Genomic DNA, 24,850 nt, shown 5'->3' on the forward strand with positions numbered 1-24,850 from the left:
AGGGAAATCACGGAAAACCTAAATCAGGATGGCCGGACGCGGGATTGAACCGTCGTCCTCCCGAATGCGAGTCCAGTGTCTAACCACTGCGCCACCTCGCTCGGTTCTGCAGTTGAGATACCAGAAATGTTGAAGTATACGGCGTGTTGCTAGAGATGAACCTTTCTTTCTGTTTGTTTGGATCATTAATTTCAGAAGCATTATAGGCAGAAAAGTGGAGGTAATGGACTTGTACCACTATTGAAATAAGCCCTTCATATGTGTGTGTGTGTGTGAGTGTGGTCACTTGCACACGGTGCTTTTAGTTTCTAAATATTGTAGTTATGCCAAACTTTTTATAATGGGCTGTTTTTTATACACATGACAACATGGAGTGAGTTCCAACGTAAAATGGAATATGGAATATGTCTCAAAAAAAAAAAAAAAAAAAAAAAAGTTTTAAGACATAAGATGACACCAAGGTCTGTCGAAACCGGATAACCGGATGTTTTAAATAAAGAAATATTTATGCGATCTTGGCTGTTGAATGTGGCTAGATTTGCAGATAACGTTCCTCACACATGGACATGGGTCTGGACACACTTTATTTCCATAATAGAGATCTTTTCCTAAAAATGGATCAAATAGCTCTGAGCATTGTGGGACTTAACTTCTGAGGTCATCGGTCCCCTAGAACTTAGAACTACTTAAACCTAGCTAACCTAAGGACAGCACATACATCCATGCCCGTGGCAGGATTCAAACCTGCAACTGTAGCGGTCGCGCGATTCCAGACCGTAGCGCCTAGAACCCCTCGACCGCCCCGGCCAGCGAGATCTTTTGCTAATTCTCTTCATAATCACGTTAAGGGAAACACAACTGGTTTGAATCATACTTAACAATCAGAACGTGAAAACATGTGCTGAAAATTCACACGTTGCTGAAAGGAAACAAAATTTTAATGGCAAGGAAGAAATCACAGAGTCCCAAAAGGTTCAATTTTTGGTCCACTCCCATTCCTTATTATGGGCTATCGAGAACCTTCACAAAACTGCAATCATGTCAACGTTTGAGTTGGCATTGCTGGTGACTTTTAGGCCCACATGTTCTTCCACACAGCCGGCCGGAGTGGCCGTGCGGTTAACGGCGCTTCAGTTTGGAACCGCAAGACCGCTACGGTCGCAGGTTCGAATCCTGCATCGGGCATGGATGTTTGTGATGTCCTTAGGTTAGTTAGGTTTAACTAGTTCTAAGTTCTAGGGGACTAATGACCTCAGCAGTTGAGTCCTATAGTGCTCAGAGTCATTTGAACCAATTTTGTTCTTCCACACAGGCTCAAAAGAGAAACTTACCATGCTTTCTTAGAGAATGCTGTGCCTGGTGTGCTGGAACACGTGCCTTTACGAGTGCTGCAAGACATCAGCGGCACTTAATGCACAATGGAGTTTTTCTTCGTGTCAGTGGAAACGTTCGTAGGCTTCTAAGTAATAGATTCCGTGACGGATACGCAGAACTGGACCAATTCCATCGCTTCCTCGAGCTCGATCTCCAAACCTAAATCCACTGGACAGTTATTCCTGGGGGCATTTAAAAGCTCTTGCTTACGGAATCCCAGTACAGGACATGTACAGAGTATTCAAGTTCGTATTGTGGAAGGCGGTGACACAATACCCAGTTCTCCCGGAATACATCAGCGCATTACATTCTATATGGAGACGGGTGGATGCAGGTATCCTTGCTTACGGAGAGTATTTTGAATATTTCATTTAGGACAGTGATTCATACTATGATGACACTTTCTTTTCCTGCGCGTTTTTCATGAGTAATGTGTTGAAGAGTTGTAGAAACTGAGATCTAACATGGAAATTAAGCGTTTCCGGACCAATGTCCATACAACATATTTTATTTCTCTACATGTGAGGATTGTTTCCTGCGAGTTTGGCAACAACTTTTTGTTACATACTGTATTTTTCGCTGTTCCACGACGGAAAATATATGGAGTGTCTTATTACACTACCTCATAAATACTATTGATTGCCCGTCCAACGATATTTCTCAGCTTAAGCCTACACCTCCCAAGCGACCCTGTTATTCTCCCCAACGCAGATGAGTCTTCCCTTTGATCTCCACAGGCTCCTTACACCTGGAGCTTATTTTGCAGCTACGTCACGATCAGTTTTCTGTCTAATTTAGAGAGTAAGCAAATTTTCGAACTTCCTTAACGGCTCGTCGAGGCGGGGTAATTAGAATGTTCATGTGATGAGAAAACCCGCCGTCCAGAAAGGCACCGAGGATGAGGTCGTTCTCCTTTTAAGCTCCGATTATAAATGAGCTGACGAACAAGCCACTACGTGCAATCTTCTGAGGAGCTGTTAACAATCACTTCTAGACACTTATTTCTCCCCATCATTTATTAAACATGAATGCGCCCTCACCAGTACTGGACAATTAGAAACCGCACCTTCTTCGGATCGACCGGCATCTTGAAACATTTTTTTAGCATTTTCATTTCAGTATTCTGCAATTTTGTTAGAAACACAAATATCTCAAAAAGTACATGATTACGAAAATTAGAAAGCACAGTCTTTGCTTCAGTAGCTTCACTTCCAGACTGAATTTACAAACGAGTAATTTCGGTAATATAATAATCTTATACACACACACTGGTGACGGATTTAAACTTTATGTTACGATACGTGAGTAACTGAAAAAAAACTTTGTAAACAATGGAAAGAACATAGTTCATTCACATTAATGTCGCTATTGTGACTGTTCCTGTACTGATTGGAAGGTTACTCCTGATGTCGTTTGTAAACATACAGTAGAGGAAATCAATATGAAGGCATGGATATTTTTAGGAAAATTAACATTGTTGGTTGGAATAGTTGTGCACAACGTATATGCAATAGTGCGAAATCCAGTACACCGACAAATGGTATCACATTTGATATCAGTAGTACGGTATATAATAAGACAGCAGTGACTTAGCTGGTACAGGGTGGAATTCGATACAAAAGGCAGTCGGCTCTGTGGGGTGTAGGGTGTGCGCACGTTCATCTACATCAGACAGGAAACAAAACCATTAGTGAGGGCGGATGTTGTGTACATAAACGATAATTGTGACAACACCGTGCAGAAAACAGTTATCATGTGATGAAAACACAAAAATCGGTACGTACAAGGAGCTGGGACTCTCTAATCGTCAAATTGCCAAGAAGATGAACTGTTCAAACATAGTGATTGATAATTTTCGTTAGACTGGGTGTTCGATGTGGACAGAACGGAAAAAATAGGCAAAGTAGAAAATTGTCTAGGCATAGAATGGTTACAGCACTTTTGTGCGAAGCAAGGGCCACAAACCCTTACTCTTCTCAACCTGTTACTGATTTACAGTTGCCTGTAACTGACAGACGTGTATGACACATTTTGTCACATGACAAACATCTTACATTCAAGAAACGACTGCAGAGACCCGCATTAACACCCAAACATAAACAGGGTAGATTGGACTTGGCTGACAAACACATCTCATGCACTTCAGCATGGGATAAGGTGATCTTCAGTGATGAGAAGAAGTTTAATTTAGATTGACAGGATGGATTTCAGTATGATTAGCATGATCTGACGACAGAGCGGCAGTAAGAACGAGCTGAAATTTTGATGGTGGAAGTGTTATGATTTGGGCAACCTCCTGCGCAAAAGGTAAAGCATGCATTGCTTGGTTGAACACTAGAATGAACTGCAGCATATACTCTGAGGTGCTATAAACACAAATAATTACGATGTCTGAGGACCCAGAGACGAAAGTCTAATTTATCAACAAGATAATGTATCGGTGTATGGTTCTTCTAGAAGATAAATGTATCGGTGTCTTGCCCTGGCCTGCACGTAGTACAATTTGAACCCCGTGAAAAAACCTTTGTGGAATACTTGCAAGGCGTATTTATCACAATGCAAGGCAATTTGGGCCGTATGTGAGCTGAAAAAAGCGATACGAAAAGAATGAGTGTCAATTTCACTGCAAGAACTGCAAACAATGACAATATCAATGCCGAAGAGAATTTTCGAGGTAATTAGAAAGAACGGTGGTTGGATAAAGTACTAACATCACAATAACATAACGGGACAACGAGTGTCTTCATGCCAATTTCCATCCAGGTAACGCAAACGTCTAATCTTTTTACTTGTGTAAGAAGCGTAGTTCTATTATGATTGATAGTGTTTTACATGTACAGGGAGACAATTATTGAACAATATAAAAAAACGTAAATTAGTTACAAACTACGGCGTTCACATACTTAATTGAATATTCAGATTTAGCCTGTCATCATTAGCCGGCCGAAGTGGCCGCGCGGTTCTGGCGCTGCAGTCTGGAACTGCGAGACCGCTACGGTCGCAGGTTCGAATCCTGCCTCGGGCATGGATGTGTGTGATGTCCTTAGGTTAGTTAGGTTTAACTAGTTCTAAGTTCTAGGGGACTAATGACCTCAGAAGTTGAGTCCCATAGTGCTCAGAGCCCAGCCTGCCATCATTGTTGATGATGTGGCGCAGACGAACAGTGAAATTCTGCATGGCCCGCTGAAGTGTCGGAACATCGATGCTGTCGATAGGCACCTGAATGGCTGTTTTCAGCTCAGCAATGGTTTTGGGGGTTATTGCTGCACATCTTGCATTTCATATAGCCCCACAAAAAGGAGTCGCATGTGTTCAGATCAGAAGAATATGGCGGCCAATCGAGGCCCATGCGAAAATGGAGTCCCAAACGTACTCTACCAGGACACCAAACACTCTCCTGGTTCGATGAGGACGAGCTCCGTCTGGCATGAACTACATCTTGTCGAAATCAGGGTCGCTTTGGATAATGGGGAAGAAATAATCTTCCAAACTCTTCACGTACCGTTCGGTAGTCACCGTCTCCTCACCGATTGTTCCGTGACTGGACATTGCACACCACGAAGTCATCCGTTGAGGGCCAAGAAATACGGATTCTCAGTCCCCCAAATTCACTGTTTCGCTTATTGACTAACGCAGCGAAATGAAAGCAGGTTTTGTCGCTAAATAAAACCATACAGCGAATATTATTTCTCATCATGTCCTGCGGCCAACCGTGCAGTTTGAACGTCCTAATGCAAACCGTTCAGAAGTTATGACGATTTAATTTCATATAGTTCAATAATTGTCACCCTGTTTCTACTACTTTCATAGTAAATTCGATACATGTTTTTGCAGTATTATCTTCGTGGAACCCTGCCTATATACTGTACACACAGTTGCCATCAGCGATACATACCAGTAGATTGCCACACTCGCACTCAAATGGACAGCAACATTTCAGTTGAAAGTGAAGCACCAGTAGGGGCGCATTAGAGGCGTCTGTGAAACAATAGAGTGAACATCCATCATGCGATGAAGGACAATGATCAGGTCTGCATCATCACCTTACGCGCTTGTCAAACAGGGAAGTTGCTCGATGTGACACCGACGACAGAATGATGGGCGGACATGGAATCGGTTCCAGTTGACAGGTAGTGTTACGGATTTACACCGCACAGGCCGTCCACCTTCGCCAATTGCACAGGATGATCTACAAATCAAAGTAACAACTGTGGGCTGAGTGCTCCAGAACCGAGTTCCGCGTTCGAAGAGGCCACAGAAGTCGTGTATCGTATCACAACCGTTGCGAGACGACTATATAATGCGAATCTTCTTTCCCGACGACCGTGGCCAGCATCACGTCGTAAACTACATTTGCGGTACAGATGGGTTGGACCGAGCGAGGTGGCGCAGTGGTTAGACACTGGACTCGCATTCGGGAGGACGACGGTTCAATCCCGCGTCCGGCCATCCTGATTTAGGTTTTCCGTGATTTCCCTAAATCGCTCCAGGCAAATGCCGGGATGGTTCCTTTCCAAGGGCACGGCCGACTTCCTTCCCCCTCCTTCCCTAATCCGATGAGACTGATGACCTCGATGTCTGGTCTCCCTCCCCAAAACAACCAACCAACCAACAGATGGGTTGGAAATCAAGCAGGATGGGCGACCCAGGATTGGCGACGGGTGTTGTTTACGGATCTGTTTGTATCCTGATAATCGCAGTAAACATGGTTGGAGACAACCCGGTAATATCGATTGCCTCTAACACTATGCGTGTCCCACATGTGCAACAAGGTGGTGGTGGAGTGATGTTCTGGGGCCACCAGACACCTCTCGTGGCAGTTGACGGCAGTATCATTGCAGTCAATAGTGAGACTGTATCGAAAACATTTTGGGAACAGCTTCAACTTGATAGATGATAATTGGCGTGCTCATCGTGCCGTTCTCGCGGACACGTTCCTTCAACGCGCCAGAATCACGAGAATAGAATGACCCACCTACGAGGTGCGGCAGTAAAGTAATGAGACTGATGTGAAAAAAATGTTTCTTACCGTTTAAGTCAATTTTAATTAAAGTAGTTCCCTTATGATTGCACACACTTTTTCCAGCGCTTCTGCCATTGATGGTAACATTTCTGGAACTCATCTTTTGTATGTCCTCCAAGACTCTCGTCATAGCTTTTTGGACATCTTGTGTTGTTTGAAAATGGTGTCCCTTGACCGCCGTTTTGACTCTTGGAAGTAGAAAAAAGTTGCACAGGTCGATATCCGGTGAATAAGGTGGCTGTGGTAGTACTGAAATTTGTTTTGAAGTTAAAAATTGCTGTACTGACAGAGCAGTATGGGATGGCGCATTATCGTGATGCAGAATCCAATTATCAGCAATGTTGGCATGGACACGAAGAACCCTTTTACGAAGTCTTTCTAAAATTTCTTCGTAGTAATATTTTTAACTGTTTGTCCAGGCACCTACTCTTTATGAACAATTCTCTTGGAATCAAAGAAGCAAACAAGCACGCATTTCACTTTTGACTTTGACATGAGAGCATTTTTTTTGGTCTGGGTGATACCTTTGAGCACCACTGCAAACTTCGTCGTTTTGTCTCTGGATCATACTGAAAAACCAACTTTCATCACCAGTGATAACACGGCTCAACAATTCTGGACTGATTTTCGTTTGCTCTAACAGATCGGCTGCCACATTTTTCCGTGTTTCTCGCTGTTGTGGTGTGAGATTTTTGGGGACCAGTTTTGCACAAATCTTTCTCATACCAAGATCTTCAGTTATTATTAGACGAACCGTTTCTCCATTGATGTTCAGTTCTTCTGCAATCATTTTCACGGATAATCTTCGATCAGATCGTATGAGTTCATGCATCCTGGCCAAGTTGACGTCCGTCCGTGAGGTTGATGGTAGTCCACTGTGGCCTTCATCTTCAACATTTGTTCTGCCTTCCCTAAACATTTTATGCCAAAGAAAAACTTGAGCTCTTGACATAACCTCCTCTCCAAAAGCCTTCGAAGCTTGCCGTAAGTTGTCGTCGCGTTTTCACCCACTTTAACGCAAAAATAAATGGCATACCGCTGCGCAATATTTTGCGGTCCCATTTCCGTGACGAGAGGCACAAACACGTGTTAACTTATTACAGCACAACTCACGAATGAGCAGTTGCATCGATGTGCCGCTTGGGGTAGAAGCAACTTATAGACCACGGTCAAAGATATAGTGCCTACGCAAGCCTGCAGGGTTGCCACATCTTGCAAAGAAAATCAGTTTCATTACTTTATTGTCGCACTTCGTATATCCCGGACATGAACCCAGTCGAACATGAGTGGGATCGATTGAAACTAGCTGTTCTTCAGACGTAGACAACGACCACGTACTCTGTGTGATTTAAGGCAGAATCGCCATTAAAGAGTGGGACAGCTTGGACGACGGATGGCTTGACAATCTCATCGATAATATGCCACGACGGATTCATGTTTGCATCCGAGCAAGGGAGCACTCCACCACGATGGAAACAATAACAATAACAGCTCGTCGATCCAGTTTGGACGTATTCGATAACAACGACGCCATAGTTCACGTTTCCGCGTTTACCGCACGCGCGTCGGAAAGACACGAATACCACACTAATCCGTTGTCTGCAGGTCGTACTTATATACCCGCATCGGAGTCGCGCTACGTTGTACAAGGTCTTAAAAAAAAAAGAAGTGTCGAATACTTTGAGAGGTGGTAGTTCTCAAACATGGGCCCAGAAACTAACACTTTCCGAGATAAAAAATGTGTGTGAATTCCTGAGGTCATCGGTCCCTAGACCTACACACTACTTAAACTAACTTATACTGGCTTATACTAAGAACAATACACGTATCCATGCCCGAGGAAGGACTCAAACCTCCGGCGAGAGGGGCCGCACAATCCGTGACATGGCGCGTCAAACCGCGCGGCCACTCCGCGCGGCTTTCCGAGATAAAAACGTGTTTATAAGAAGGGCAGCGCGATGATTTGTTGCGGATATTAGCACAGTCGTTTCATTGGCGCTCCGTCAAATGCGTCGGCTGTATCATGACATCTTACTCACAATACTCTACCTATCGTTAGATGGTCTGCAGTCAGTTGTGTGGTTCGAGTCGTATTGTAGGCTACGTTAGTTTTCGTCGTGTTTGTGTGCGTTATTGTACAGTACTGTCAACCCTGGGTACATGTCTTGGTATTTTACCTTCTCCCAAACGTAGATTCACTTACGTGTTTACTGTTATTGCGCTGCCTGTACGTACAAATATGTAGTGCATTTATATTTTCTCTCTTCGACCACTTGTCAGCAATAGAAGCCTACCACTCGATAAGTGAGATAGCGGATACGATATCGGACGTAGCCTGCAAGCCCGTGCCCTCTACTCTGAAAAATATCCACAGTGCAGAGTGCCCTCTGATGAGCTGTTCGGCAGATTTTTCTAACGTCTGAGGGACACAGGTACCGTTGCATGTCGGAAGACTGGCAGTGGAAGACCTTGCATAGTCCGCGCGCCTGACATGGAGGAGCGTATTCCACGTTCGGTGGAAGAAACCCCTGAGACCAGTGTAGAAGGCGTGTCACACTCTCTTATCTGGGTGCACGAACAACTGCTGTACCCATATCATCTACAGCGCGCCCAGGCCCTAAGGCCGCAAGATTATCATGGCAGATACGTGACACAGAAACACTGTTTACATCCAAGATCTTATTTACCGACAAGACAGGGTTCACAAGAGATGGTGTTATTTACATAACCAACATGTATGCGTAGATGTAAATCCCCAAGCATTTTAGAAAAGAGGGCCTCAACACCGATTCTCGACTAACGTATGGTCAGGCAGACTTGGAGATATATCAATAGGGGCATACGTGCTACCACAAAGGTCAACTGAGGCGTATTACTTGGACTTTCTTATTAATGTATTACCTACCTTGCTGAATGCCGTTGCACTGCAGCAACGAATAAAAATGTGATTCATTCATGATAGCGTACCAGCACACTTTCGTCACAATGTGCGCGAACATCTGACGCAGTCATTTCAGGACCACTGGACGTCGTGGGGGTGAGGGCACACCTTGGTCTGGTCGTTCGCCAGACCTCAATCCCCTAAACTTTTGGTAATTGGTCTACGGCAGGCCAATCAGTGATGTGCCGTTACTACAGGATTGTGTCTTGAATACGTGCAGCAGGTACAATAACAACAACGGTGGGTATACTTCAAAGGGTGAGTCATTCCTTACGCCGGAGGAAAGGGGTGCGCTGTCATGAATGGGCGCCGCGTTGAAGACCACACTTGTTTATCGCAGAAAGTATGCATTCCCAGAGCCTTGTTTATTGGACATATCTCAGACAGTATGCATTTGCGCACCCATGTGTATTGGACTTATTCTTCTTGTTTCGATGAGTACTACCACCTCTCAAAGTATTCGACGCTTTTTTTGAACACCCTGTATATGGGCTGCAACAACGCCTTCAAACGGAAACTTGTTAATCGCTTCTTATTACAACATGAAGAAAAGATTAGGACAAAGCAGGAGTGCATGAATGTACTGTAAAGAGAAGCAGTTGATGTTGAGTACTGGAAGTTTAAGATTTCTCCAAGAGTTATGAACGGCTTTCCGTTTGTTGTCCATTTCTCTGTTTTTCATAGCATACGTGCCGTCAGTAAATCACGTCCAGAGTTTCGGATCTATTAATAGACGAGTTGGAGCCGGAACGGGACTCAGGCGCTCTTCTGGAAATAAACTGGTCGCCGCTAACATTAGCTTCAAAGACTGGACAGGCTGGTCGGCTCGCCTCCGCGCTGCCCGAGGAAGCGTGCTGGCTTCCAGCTTGCGTGCATATCTGGCTGAACTACGACAAGCGCGCTGGAAGTCTCAGATGTACCAGTCGCTGTTGGAGTCAGAGCTGAGCTAACGATAACGATGTGCATCTAATAAAGAAAAGTGCCCTTCATTTCACACTCATAATCCCGTGTATCATCACGGAATACACTGTCACTGTACTCTTAACAAAGTCCGATCAGGGGATACACTAAAGGCTCGTTTACACGAGCCATATAAATAGCATATTGCCGCTGGCATCATTGCTGGCTATACGAATTGCAACAACATTGTTAGTCATTGCTGTCCAGCAATGCTTGTAACAATATACTTCCGGACCACAATTGTTTACACGAGCCCCAGTTTACCGCGAAATAGACGACTGTCAACTAGTGCGGGTCAGTGCGTTCTATTGCTTGTGCATTCCACAAGGAAAACTTTTAATGAGAAAGAGAGAAATCGAGCTTTGTGGATGAGTTTTTTGATAGGGGAGAGAACTGCTTGCGAAACGTTAAGCGTGAACTGATGCTGGGTACACCCGTTTTCCTGAATTTCACCAAAATTTGGAAACACTATTCTGAATAATGCAGTTGGTCCGAGAAGTGGTAATACCTTTACCAATGTGAGAGGCTGTATACCGGTTACAGCCAGATAGGCGATCACGCTTCGGTTTTTGGTCACTCGTGGTTCATACAAAAGTCTGATGTTCACGTAAAGCGCACTTCTCATCGATGTCAGTCTTGATGCTCAAAGTTTGCAACGCTTTGCTGGAAGGTCTCAAGACATTCATTAAGGTAAATCTGAAGTAAGGATCACATTTTTACGCTGATATTTTATTGTGGCTCACCAGCACAGCGAGAGCTATCTTCTCTTCTCCTTTTCTTGTACAATGTTCTGCATCGGCGCAGGGTCGGCACGGTTATTAACGGATTTGGCGTGGTTAGTTAGATGCCCTTCCTGTTACCCCTGTGACGGAATATGTGTACCCTAGCTGTCTTTAGGAAAAGTAAAGGGACGAGAGAGGCAATTCTGACGTTACGGCTAATAATGGAAGCAAGGCTAAAGAATAATCAAGACACTTTCATAGGATTTGTCGACCTGGAAAAAGCGTTCGACAATATAAAATGGTGCAAGCTGCTCGAGATTTTGAAAAAAGTAGGGGTAAGCTATAGGGAGAGTCGGGTCATATACAATATGTACAACAACCAAGAGGGAATAATAAGAGTGGACGATCAAGAACGAAGTGCTCGTATTAAGAAAGGTGTAAGACAGGGCTGTAGCCTTTCGCCCCTACTCTTCAATCTGTACATCGAGGAAGCAATGATGGAAATAAAAGAAATGTTCAGGAGTGGAATTAAAATACAAGGTGAAAGGATATCAATGATACGACTCGCTGATGACATTGCTATCCTGAGTGAAAGTGAAGAAGAATTAAATGATCTGCTGAACGGAATGAACAGTCTAATGAGTACACAGTATGGTTTGAGAGTAAATCGGAGAAAGACGAAGGTAATGAGAAGTAGTAGAAATGAGAACAGCGAGAAACTTAACATCAGGATTAATGGTCACGAAGTCAAAGAAGTTAAGAAATTCTGCTACCTAGGCAGTAAAATAACCAATGACGGACGGAGCAAGGAGGACATCGAAAGCAGACTCGCTATGGCAAAAAAGGCATTTCTGGTCAAGAGAAGTCTACTAATATCAAATACCGGCCTTAATTTGAGGAAGAAATTTCTGAGGATGTACGTCTGGAGTGCAGCATTGTATGGTAGTGAAACATGGACTGTGGGAAAACCGGAACAGAAGAGAATGGAGGCATTTGAGATGTGGTGCTATAGACGAATGTTGAAAATTAGGTGGACTGATAAGGTAAGGAATGAGGAGGTTCTACGCAGAATCGGAGAGGAAAGGAATATGTGGAAAACACTGATAAGGAGAAGGGACAGGATGATAGGACATCTGCTAAGACATGAGGGAATGACTTCCATGGTACTAGAGGGAGCTGTAGAGGGCAAAAACTGTAGAGAGATTGGAATACGTCAAGCAAATAATTGAGGACGTAGGTTGCAAGTGCTACTCTGAGATGAAGAGGTTAGCACAGGAAAGGAATTTGTGGCGGGCCGCATCAAACCAGTCAGTAGACTAATGATAAAAAAAAAAAAGCTGTCTGCATGTAGTGTGACAGTGAGCCGAAGTTTCCTAAATGTTTGCGAATCGTGTAACTGAGACTGGACTTGGGTACCAGCCCTGTATTCACCTAATGGGATGTGGGAAACTTCCAAAAATCGAAAAATACAGCGGGGCTGACCGGTACACCGACCTTCATCGTTAATTCGCCGGGCGAATTCGATACGGGGGGCGGCGCAGCTCCCCGTCACAAAGACGGCGCTTTAACACGCTTGGCTATTTGGGTGGGTCAGCCCAGCAGTAGACATGATTTCCATAAATATGATACTCGTCCGACCAGACTTATGGAACGTATAAATCAACGTATAAAAAGACTTAAAAAGAATATACAGTAGTTGGTAGGTTGCTGCCTATGAACACGGAAGCCCACGTGGTGAAACTTGCCATGTGAAATCATAAGGACCTATGTAGGATACACCTATGCTTCTCTTCTGCAGATCTTCTTCCAGTATGACGGTAGGAGCTAGAATGTCCTTTCCAGACTGCAGTCTTCGCATATACACGGTGTCCCAGGACGAATGGTCAGTATTCAGGGATATGAAAAGAAAAATGGGCTTTGAAATGTATATCTTAAACAGCTATGTGCACTTGTTCGGCAGATGAAATGTGTTTCACACTAGTGATGGTGAACAAGTGATCATGGTGAAACTTCCCCTTCAAAAATTAAGAATGACTGTACTGTTAAACTTCTACGTTATTTGATTTTCAAACAGCTGAGCAAAACTGAACGTACTCAGACATTTCTCTCTTTACTTATTCTGATAATCACTAAACTGATACACAATATTTTTTTTTAGCGCAACGCAATCTGACTTTCAATAATCCCTACAAAAGAATGGCCCTGACTAACAATAACCTATACCTTTCATGAATCACTTACCTCACAAAAATCTTCGTTACTCGAACTACTGCAATATAGCGAGCGCCAATACTGCCAGCTAAATAAAAGATTCTAACTATTGAAGGTACTAACTACTGATAGGCATAGTTAGCAAATGAAAGATTTTGATAGAGAACAAACAATGTATTTACCTTAATACTGTTCAAAAGTCAAGACATCCAGTCTTACAAATTTCCATTTTCTGACGGACACACGCCCAGGTCGTCCGCTCCCATAACTCTGGCATCTCTCTCCCCACACTTCTGGCGGCTCACCTCCAACAGCCCAACGCTACGCGCTGTTCACATCCAACTGCCCAACACTACACTAGCGAATATTCCAACAATGAGTCGAACCAGCCACAGACTGCGCACAGCGCAGTCAGCTATTTTCATACAGAGCACTACGTGGCTTTACCAACATAAAAACCTAAACAGCCTACTTACATAGTCACCATGGTCCCCACATAGAATTTTACAAATTGTTTTTGGCAGTGGACAATACTGAATCGATAAAATTTTTCATAATTACAATAACAAAGATAGCAAATGCACACACTTATTAATACAATGTTGGTTAAAAGCAAAAATTGTCCTCACAGTCCGTAAAGGCAGTCCTGATCATTCATCACAGTAAGAATGATAGTTTGATGCACAAGTCTGAGCAGTAAAAGAAAGTGCACACGGAAGTAGTGGATTTCCATGCAGTCTTGAAGAAGTAGTGTTGTCCTTCCAGCAGAAAGACAGTGCTAACTCTTCACATGCAGACAGGTGATGGGCCACAACAGAGCGAACCCATAGCAGAGGCAGTCGAAATTTTGAAGAATATTGATCGCCATATGGAACTTCCCCTTCAAAAATTATGAATGACTGTTCTGGTACTCTTCTACGTTATTTGATTTTCAAGCAGCTGAGCAAAACTGAACGTACTCAGACAGTTCTCTCTTATTCCGATCATCACTTAACTGACACACAATATTTTTTAGCGCAACGCAATCTGACTTTCAATAATCCCTACAAAAGAATGGCCCTGACTAATAATAACCTATCCTTTTCATGAATCGCTTATCTCAGAAAATTCTTCGTCACTCGAACTACTGTAATACAGCGAGCGCCAATACTGCTAGCTAAATAAAAGATTCCAACTACTGAAAGTACAAACTACTGATAGGCATATAGTTAGCAAATGAATGATTTTGAAAGAGAACAAGCAATGTATTTACCTTAATAATGTTCAAAAGTTAGTTCATGACATCCAGTCTTACAAATTTCCTTTTTCTGACGGACTCACGTCCCGGTCGTCCGCTCCCAAAACTCTAACATCTCTCTCCCCACATTCAGCACTGCTGGAGGTTCACCTCCAACACCCTAAACGCATAGCGTTGCCCAACACTATACTAGCAAATATTCCAACAATGAGTCGAACCAGCCACAGACTACACACAGCAATTTTCATACAGAGCACTACGTGGCGTTACACACAAAAAAAAAAAAAAAAAAAAAAAAAAAAAAAAAAAAAAAAAAAAAAAAAAAAGAAAACAGAGCACTACGTGGCGTTACAAAAAAAAAAAAAAACTAAACAGCCTCTCTTAAAGTACGAAATCGGGTCATAGTTACAAAGAACTTTAAGCTATTTGCTCACTTGCCAGTATGCGTTCCATCCCTTCTGGCCTGCACGCACGCACTGATTCAGCTGGGAGGGTTTGATAAAGACGGCGTATCCTCCACTGGGACAAGCTGTCCCACAATTGCCGTAACTGATTCTTGATATCCTGGATACTGTCACTGGACGGAGCTGACATCCGAGCTGGTCCCACACATCTTCCATTCGGGAACATCACTGGCCACAGGTGTACCTCAACATGACGCAGACATTTCATAGAGACATAACTGATTCATGATATCCTGGATACTGTCACTGGGATGGAGCTGACATCCGAGCTGGTCCCCACATCTTCCATTCGGGAACATCACTGGCCACAGGTGTACCTCAACATGACGCAGACATTTCATAGAGACATAACTGATTCTTGATATCCTGGATACTGTCACTGGATGGAGCTGACATCCGAGCTGGTCCCACACATCTTCCATTGGGGAACATCACTGGCCACGGGTGTACCTCAACATCATGCAGACAGTTCCTAGATACACGTTCTATGCGTAGACAGGCACTGTCCTGTTGAAAAATGGTGCTGCTATACTGACACACAAGAGGTAACACATCAGGATATTGAATGTCCATGACGTACTGTCGTGCCATACGCTTTCCCTGAACCATTACCACTTGTGACCTGAGGTCATGCCCGAGAGGTTACATTAACATCCGACCATGTCCTCTGGATGCTTCACTTATTTTATCAGGCAGCGTCATTCGTGCCAATGGTTCTGCCGCAGTGCTGACATCTGTTCCCATCAGACCACCACAGTTAAGCGCTGTCTGGCTTGGATAGCACTTGGATGGTTGACTGTCCAGGTGTGCCGAGCGCTGTTGGGAAGTATGGTGCACTCAGCCCCTGTAAGGCCAACTGAAGAGCTACTTGACTGAGAAGTAGCGGCTCTCGTCATGACAATGGCCGGAAGACCGGTGTGTTGACCACATGCCACTCCATATCCGCATCTTGTAACGGCTATCAGCTGGGGATGACGTAGTAGTCGGTCGGTCGGTACTCTTGGGCCTTCTGATGCCTCCTAGGGCGGAGTTTACTTTAGTGTAGTTTGTACACATTATTTTACTGCCAGGCAGGTAACGCATATATACCGGGTGATCAAAAAGTCAGTATAAATTTGAAAACAAATTGACACACATGCTTGGAATGACATGGGGTTTTATTAGAACCAAAAAAATACAAAAGTTCAAAAAATGTCCGACAGATGACGCTTCATCTGATCAGAATAGCAATAATTAGCATAACAAAGTAAGACAAAGCAAAGATGATGTTATTTACAGGAAATGCTCAATATGTCCACCATCATTCCTCAACAATAGCCGTAGTCGAGGAATAATGTTGTGAACAGCACTGTAAAGCATGTCCGTAGTTACGGTGAGGCATTGGTGTCGGATGTTGTCTTTCAGCATCCCTAGAGATGTCGGTCGATCACGATACACTTGCGACTTCAGGTAACCCCAAAGCCAATAATCGCACGGACTGAGGTCTAGGGACCTGGGAGGCCAAGCATGACGAAAGTGGCGGCTGAACACACGATCATCACCAAACGACGCTCAAAAGAGATCTTTCACGCGTCTAGGAATATGGGTTGGTTCTAATAAAACCCCATGTCATTCCAAGCATTTGTGCCAATTTTTACCTCTCTATCTACATTATTCCGTGGTTTATTAAGTTTTCAAATTTATACTGACTTTTTGATCACCCAGTATATAGGTTGTCCCATTTATCTTGACCACCCTAAATAACTATTTGTCCAGGTGCAAATTACAAAATGTTTCAAGAAAATGTTCTTTAGCCGTCAGGGGGACACCAATCAGCAGGATTGCCAAGCTTAGTTTTTTTACAAAGATATCAACAGCAGTGTGACTTTTTTAAATGGCACCCTGTATTTTTTATTCGGTAATTCATTTCCTCTCCTAAAGACCTGTTCAAAAATGTATCACAGTGTACCATTCTCTGAAACACAAGGTTATTTCTATGTAACACAACATTGACTTTGAGCCCGGTATCACAAACTAGACCACTTGCTGGAGTTGTCAGAAAACGAATGAACGCCAAATAAAAACATAACACAAAATTGACTTTGACTCTCGTGTATCTTTGCACAGGAGTAGAACTTCAAAGGTGCTCAAAGTGGAGGCCCTGGACATCAATACACTGGTGCAATCGTTGAATGAAAAAATTATTTACTGCTTCCAGTGTTGCCTGCTGAAGAGAATTACTAGCAAGCACGATACGTTCCTGCATGTCCTCTGGAGTTGTTGGAATGCATCCCCAAAGAAAAAAATCTGGCAGGATACCTTTGGTTCAGAACACGACGCGCATGCAAGGCATTATGTGCTGGACATCCATCGTGTTGATACCACATAAGCATTCTGGTGCTTAGCGGCACTTCATCCAGAAGAGGAGGAAGAATTCGTCTGAGGAAGTTGGCATACGCTGTGCTATTTAGACTACCACTAATGAAATAAGGGCCAATAATTGTAGTACTAAGCATCCAACACAAGACGTTAACTCTCCATTGAAGCTGATGTTCCACCTGTCTAAGCCATCGTGGGTTGTCGCTGGACCAATAATGCATGTTCCTTGTATTTACCTGTCCTTTGTTTGAGAAGGAACATTCATCGGTAAATATGACATCGGAGAAGTAGTTCGGGTTGGCGAGGATTTGCTGCTGTGCCCACTGACAGAACTCTAGACGATTCTGGAAATCATTCCCATGCAATTCTTGATGTAGGTGTACATGGTAAGGATGGAACCGGTGACGTGTAAGAATACGATGTACACTGGTTTTAGGAATGCCAATCTCATGTTCACAATGTTCAAATGTGTGAGAAATCTTATGGGACTTAACTGCTAAGGTCATCAGTCCCTAAGCTTACACACTACTTAACCTAAATTATCCTAAGGACAAACACACACACCCATGCCCGAGCGAGGACTCGTACCTCCGCCGGGACCAGCCGCACAGTACATGACTATCTCGTGTTCAATCTGTCGTGAGCTCACATGCGGATTCATAGCAACGGAAGCGAGAACAGTAACTTCGGCAGTTTCGTCTGTGCGACTGCTACGACGATTGCGTTGTCATGGGTTGAAACTTCCCGTTTCCTGAAACGTCGCAACAAGACGAGAAAACATCCGTCGGGAAAGTGGGTTCTCGTCAGGATATCGCTCTCTGTACAGTTTCGCTGCCTGCGTAGCATTTCGCCTACCTTCAACAACAACAACAACAACAACAACAATAAAAGAAACGTTATGACGATGCAGTTTGTAGGAAGGACAGCCTTTACAGTATGCCTACTCTACACAACAGTATTTAGAAGGACTAAAATACTGTACTGAATGTGCCCGTACATTACCTTCTCTTCGTTGGTGTACATTCTACTCACACAACTCTTCAACTGATGGTGGTTGACGGAATGACGGGTGTGCACTCTACTTACGCTTACACTTGTCCTCTGTCAACGTCAGCTCGTGGATATGTTCCATTACCCCGAGTACCTGCACTAAGCGCTGGGAGCGTCAGCGTCATTGTTGTGCTATGTAATTAATAACGTCGTATTTCAGAGAATGGTACACTGTGATACATTTTTGAATAGGTCTTTGGGAGAGAAAATGAGGCCGGCCGATGTGGACGAGCGGTTCTAGGCGCTTCAGTCTGGAACCGTGCGACAGCTACGGTCGCAGGTCCGAATCCTGCCTCGGGAATGGATGTGTGTGATGTCCTTAGGTTAGTTAGGTTATGGTAGTTCTAATTTCTAGGGGACTGATGACCTCAGATGTTAAGTCCCATAGTGATCAGAGCCATTTGAACCATTTTGAAAATGAATTACCGAATACAAAATATAGGGTGCCATTTAAAAAAAAGTCATACCGCTGTTCATATCTTTATGTAAAGAACAAAGCTACAACGAAAGCAATCATGCTGATTGATGTCACGCTGATGGCTAAAGAACATTTGCTTGAAACATTTTGTAATTTGCACCTGGACAAAGAGTTATTTAAGGTGGTCAAGATAAATGGGACTCTACTTTCTATATTCACAATATTAGGAATTTTCGACATTGGCTGGAAACACGAGAAGAAACACTTCGTAATTGATGGTAAACGCAGCTGGAATCTTTTCAGAACTCAGAGCCGTCTGGTATTTTTAGTTACTGGGAGAATAGTTGCGAACGATCTTCTTCTTCTTCCTAACAATGATTAGGCCTTAGTGGGCTGTTCCGGGTTGATAGGAATTAGTCCCATCATTTCTTCGGTCTTCCCACAGTTCTTCTTCCGACCGGCTTCTATCTACTTGCTGGTTTTGGTAGTCTGCTTTCACTCATACGTACCATATGCTCTTCTCATTTTTATGTAGTTGTATTTTATCGCAATTCTTCTCTAATCTCTTCATTTTTAAATCGACCTCGTTTAGAAAATCCTTTTACAGCCGTTGGAAATTTCATTTCCGCAGTTTATACGCGGCTCCTACATCTCGCTCATTATCCATTATCGCTTCCATAAAGCAGCACAGGGAGAGCCATTACATTCAGGATGGTGTTTTTTAATGTTGCTCTTATTCACACCATGTCTCTGTTATAGTCATAAGATATATTATATTTAAGGTAGCTAAAGATTTTTTCAGTTAGTTGGTTACTGATCGTTATTTTTGCTCTTATGGAGTTTCTTGTTTTGTTCACGGAAAAATTTAGTTTATGGAAATATTTAGTTTTGAGATTTCCCAGAAAATGGCTCTGGGGACACTTGCTACTACTAGACAATACCCAGTACATGTTCCGGCTCTCATCAAACTGCTACTGAACTGATACTTCTGCCTATGTGACGGGGCCGGGTGCGAGCTCGATTAGCGAAGATTCTAATTTTTTTTATGACAGGAAAGCAGAAATGACACACTGTACACCAGCTCTTTTTGACCGCGTGCATCGTAACAAACCACACAATTTGTACAACAAACATATGTATCGTCATTTCGGTCGAATTTTAGACGAGACATCAAAATTCGCTCAAGTTGTAAAAATATGAGTCGGTATTGTTTTTCTTGTAATATGGAAGCGGATCCTATAAAAAATTTTATCTCCTGTGTTCATTGTACAATGTATAGAAGCGACCTGCGTAACGTCAGTCCAAAGAGATTCACGTTTTGGATTAATGAAAAACGGAGAAAAGTTAAGATGGTGGTTTTAATGCATCAGGTGTTCTAAATAATGCCCCCACCATATCCTCCCAACTCGAATGCGACGTACAAAACGTTCATACAACCCTATCGAACAGTCATAAAAGTCTTTTTTTTTGGAATATTGTTCAACTGACACATCACGCTGCTTTGAATGTTTATTATGCCATCAAAGTTTGACTCTTCACGTAAATTGCCGCATCTCGTCTTTGTGGTAGGTTCGTATTGACACCACCAACTCTCATCACACGTGTTGATTTTTTCCAGAAAAGACTGTTTTGTATCCCGCCTGGAAGGCGGCGCGTGGGTAGCAGAAGGAGCAGCAGGAAAATTACGTCGGTACTGCAGTGAGTTTAAAAATGGTTTACTGGTGCACGAAAGAATACATAACTTTGTACAGATGCGAAGTCTTCGACCCGTCGTATGGAGAGCAAACTGAAGCGAAGTTTCCTGGCTGGCTGCACCTGATGAAAAGGGGTGAAGCAGTCGCGGAGCTAGTAGAACTCGACAGCACCGGCGCTGTCGTCTGCTGTCTCGTGGTAGTGCCAACCTTTGAAACTATGCGTTGCTATCGATACCACAGACTGTCCGCATTTTACATGCCAATCAAGTCGTAGCAGGCGTCCACGCGTCGTTGTATTTTCTCGGGAGTCAAGGTGTGAGGAACAAACTTTGCACACACTTTTCTCTGCTTCAAAACATTCTGGAGAATGTCTTGAACACTTGATTGAGGGTTGTTGCTCCACTGAGATTTGTGACACAACAACGTTATACATTACGGTCGCACGCCTGCTGGCAAGTGAATGGCCGAATGCGCATCCTTACGGTTTGCTAGTTCAAAATGCCACTGCAGTTACTGCGATGACGTCGCCTATACGTTTATAGGAAGAAAACTGAAAGGGGGTTGTCCTATTTGCCATGACGGTTTTCAGGATGTTTTGGCCATAAATGTGACTGAAGCTGCGACTTTGATAAATGTACTCAAACTCGGTAATATCGATATAATCATATTTTTTGTAAGACTGCGTTTGAGACCAGAGATGTTGCTCAGAGTAAGTTAGAGAGTAGCAGCAGCAGTGTGTGTTGGACAGTCTAGCTACGTACTTGATTTAAAAAGAACGAAACTGGTATGCTGTGTAGTGGAGGTAGCATTACTTAAAAAGGATTTTCTAATAATATCTTTTGGGGAAAGATCTTGAGCAAATGACATATTAATGGAAGAATGATAAGAGTCATCTTCCAAAGTAATCCAGTTTTTTTTATTTGTAACTGTGTAGTTTCTTACCGATATTGCTAGAACATTGCTTATGGTTTAAGTTTGTTATAGAAATTTTGTAATGAAGCACGTGGCCTCGTCTTACAGTTGAAACAAGTGTCAAGGAAAGCAATTATATTCAAGAAAGTTAAAAAGAAATATTTTGTTTATTTTTCTAGGTGCGAGAACTTTTATGAAAAGATGTATTGTTGTCATGGCTTAATATAGCTGTTAAACTTGTGGTCTTTGTTCTCACGTTATGATTAGTTCCTCATTTTCACCTACTTCCATGACTCTGTTTGCACACTCGTATTGCACTTCGCAAATACGTCAAATGAAATTTGGTTTTTTGACAGTCACGTAATTATTTCTAATAGTAACATGTTGCAGACCAGACGAGCATTCTGTGCGCACAGGTGAGCCAATAAATTTAATTAACATCGAAGTTCATGTCCACTGTAAGACACAGTGATTCTGAGAGTGTATTTGTGAAAATAATATTATATCAGTTCAGGACCTTAATATCAGTAGATGATTTCAGTGAACTGCTATCTTTTGAATTTTCAAGCAGTTTTATCAGAAAGTCAGATGCGTTAATGTGTTTGTTAACTTGTTGTATAACTGGAATAACAGCTCTGGTACAGTGATTGTTTTCAAGACTACAGATAAAGATTAGCAATATTCAGGGCCATAATTTTAGTCTGAGTCACTACGTTTTGCAGTCAGATGGCATACGTAAATTTCATTGATATCGGATTTCTTTCTCGCAGACGAATTGTTTGGTTCACTGGCTAATCTCGATTATGCATCGTTTAGCATAAGCTATTCGTACATTCAAAGAGAGACGGGAGAGTTGGCTTCCTCTGAGTACACCACGTCTTCAGTGAAGTATCCCCCTACGTAGTTACTTTTGTTTGATCATACACTCACATCTGCGAAGATCGTAATTTATTATTTATAGGACAGGATGAGGAGAGGGAGAGGGGAGTGGAGGACCACTTCCCATTCCATTCTCTACGCTTGGCTACACCCTTGTAACATCGAAGCGAGATACTTTCTCACCTACAAGTACACAACAAAATTAGAAATCCCAAGATCGTTGTGTTAGTATATATACGAGGGCAGTTCAATAAGTAATGCAACACATTTTTTTTTCTGAAACAGGGGTTGTTTTATTCAGCATTGAAACACACCAGGTTATTCCCCAATCTTTTAGCTACACAACACTATTTTTCAACGTAATCTCCATTCAATGCTACGGCCTTACGCCACCTTGAAATGAGGACCTGTATGCCTGCACGGTACCATTCCACTGGTCGATGTCGGAGCCAACGTCGTACTGCATCAATAACTTCTTCATCATCCGCGTAGTGCCTCCCACGGATTGCGTCCTTCATTGGGCCAAACATATGGAAATCCGACGGTGCGAGATCGGGGCTGTAGGGTGCATGAGGCAGAACAGTCCACTGAAGTTTTGTGAGCTCCTCTCGGGTGCGAAGACTTGTGTGAGGTCTTGCGTTGTCATGAAGAAGGAGAAGTTCGTTCAGATTTTTGTGCCTACGAACACGCTGAAGTCGTTTCTTCAATTTCTGAAGAGTAGCACAATGCACTTCAGAGTTGATCGTTTGACCATGGGGAAGGACATCGAACAGAATAACCCCTTCAGCGTCCGAGAAGACTGTAACCATGACTTTACCGGCTGGGGGTATGGCTTTTAACTTTTTCTTGGTAGGGGAGTGGGTGTGGCGCCACTCCATTGATTGCCGTTTTGTTTCAGGTTCGAAGTGATGAACCCATGTTTCATCGCCTGTAACAATCTTTGACAAGAAATTGTCACCCTCAGCCACATGACGAGCAAGCAATTCCGCACAGATGGTTCTCCTTTGCTCTTTACGGTGTTCGGTTAGACAACGAGGGACCCAGCGGGAACAAACCTTTGAATATCCCAACTGGTGAACAATTGTGACAGCACTACCAACAGAGATGTCAAGTTGAGCACTGAGTTGTTTGATGGTGATCCGTCGATCATCTCGAACGAGTGTGTTCGCACGCTCCGCCATTGCAGGAGTCACAGCTGTGCACGGCCGGTCCGCACGCGGGAGATCAGACAGTCTTGCTTGACCTTGCGGCGATGATGACACACGCTTTGCCCAACGACTCACCGTGCTTTTGTCCACTGCCAGATCACCGTAGACATTCTGCAAGCGCCTATGAATATCTGAGATGCCCTGGTTTTCCGCCAAAAGAAACTCGATCACTGCCCGTTGTTTGCAACGCACATCCGTTACAGACGCCATTTTAACAGCTCCGTACAGCGCTGCCACCTGTCGGAAGTCAATGAAACTATACGAGACGAAGCGGGAATGTTTGAAAATATTCCACAAGAAATTTCCGGTTGTTTCAACCAAAATTGGCCGAGAAAAAAAATGTGTTGCATTACTTATTGAACTGCCCTCGTATATATAATAGACTATCTCGAGCCGCTGTCAAAAGTTGTATGGACAAATACAGGTACAAGGAAGGTAGCTGCGAAGAAATCTTGGGTAACAGGAGAAATATTTCAGTTAATCGAATGACGAGCGTAATAATGGTCAGAAATGCAGCAATGTAAGTCGCTTAGAAATGCAGCAATATAAGTCGCTTAGAAATGAAATCAATAGGAAGCACAGGAAAGCCAATGCAAAATTACTGCAGGAAAAATTTGAAATAAAGTAAATCTTCGTCGGAGAAAGAGACTTAGCTTACAGAAAAGTCAGAAAAATCACAGCGTCAGCATTAAGAAAGCAAAAAGAATTCCTCTATTAAACGTAAAAGAGAGAGCGGACAGGTGGAAACAGTATATTGAAGGCGAATGTGAGGGGGGAGTAATTGTCTGCTGACGTTGTAGAAGAGGACTTAGGAGTCGGTTTGTAAGATATATGGAGCCGAGTATTAGAGTCAGGCCTTAAGAAGTTTTGGGAGACTTCAGATCAGATAAGGCAGAAAGAATGGATAACATTTCTTCGAACTTCTAAAATCATTGGGGGGATGAACCATCCATACGGCTATTCATGTCGGCGTGTAAAGTCTTTGAGACATAGAATCATACTTCTGGAGAGATATCACTCATATAATTCAGAATATACCACGGGGAAATAAATCAGCTTAATAGCTCATCTATGCCAGCTACTGACAATAATAATATAACTCCGAGAATAATGGCAAAGAAAAGTGATTATCCGTTAGATGAAGATCAGTTTGGCTTTTGGAAAGACGATGGCAACAGAGCGGTTGGTCTGACGTTGCACTTGATAATGCAAACAAGACTTAACGAAAAATCATGACATATTCACAGGATTTGTCGACCTAGAAAAAGCGACCTAGAAAAAGCGTTCGACAACATAAAATTCTTCAAGATGTTGCAAATACTAAGAAAAATAAGTATAAGGCATAGGGGAAGACGGGTAACAAACAACAGTTACAAGAACCAATAGGGAGCAATAAGAA

The sequence above is a fragment of the Schistocerca americana genome, chromosome 3, assembly GCF_021461395.2.
Source record: "Schistocerca americana isolate TAMUIC-IGC-003095 chromosome 3, iqSchAmer2.1, whole genome shotgun sequence".
Lineage (NCBI taxonomy): Eukaryota > Metazoa > Arthropoda > Insecta > Orthoptera > Acrididae > Schistocerca > Schistocerca americana.